The sequence below is a fragment of the Myotis davidii genome, unplaced genomic scaffold (assembly GCF_000327345.1).
Source record: "Myotis davidii unplaced genomic scaffold, ASM32734v1 scaffold1069, whole genome shotgun sequence".
Classification (NCBI taxonomy): domain Eukaryota; kingdom Metazoa; phylum Chordata; class Mammalia; order Chiroptera; family Vespertilionidae; genus Myotis; species Myotis davidii.
In genome coordinates this window covers 2,601,488-2,601,937 of record NW_006300018.1, presented here as the reverse complement: position 1 = coordinate 2,601,937, position 450 = coordinate 2,601,488, and positions in this window count along the sequence as shown.

The following is a 450-nucleotide window of genomic DNA, read 5'->3' as shown; positions in this document are numbered from 1 at the left end:
GGGGGCATGGCCTGAGGTCCCCAGTCAAGCCCCTGGGGCGGGGGCGCAACCTGAGGTCTCCCAGCCTGGTGCTGGGCATGGCCTGAGGTCTCCCGGCCCTGCGCTGGGCATGGCCTGAGGTCTCCCAGCCCTACGATGGGGCAGGGGGCGCACCCTGAGGTCCCCTGTCAAGCCCTGTGGGATGGGGAGGAGGGGCACTGCCTGAGGTCCCTCGTCCCAGCCAGATCCCTGCTGTTTGGGTGTGACATTACAGCATCTGAGCTAATTTGCATATTCCTCTATTATATAGATAGACTAGAGGCCTGGTGCACAAAAATTTGTGCACTCGACGGGGAGAGGGGTCCCTCAGCCCGGCCTGTGCCCTCTCACAGTCTGGGACCCCTCGGGAGATAACGACCTGCTGGCTTAGGCCTGCTCCCGGGTGGCAGAGGGCAGGCCCAATCCCTAGGT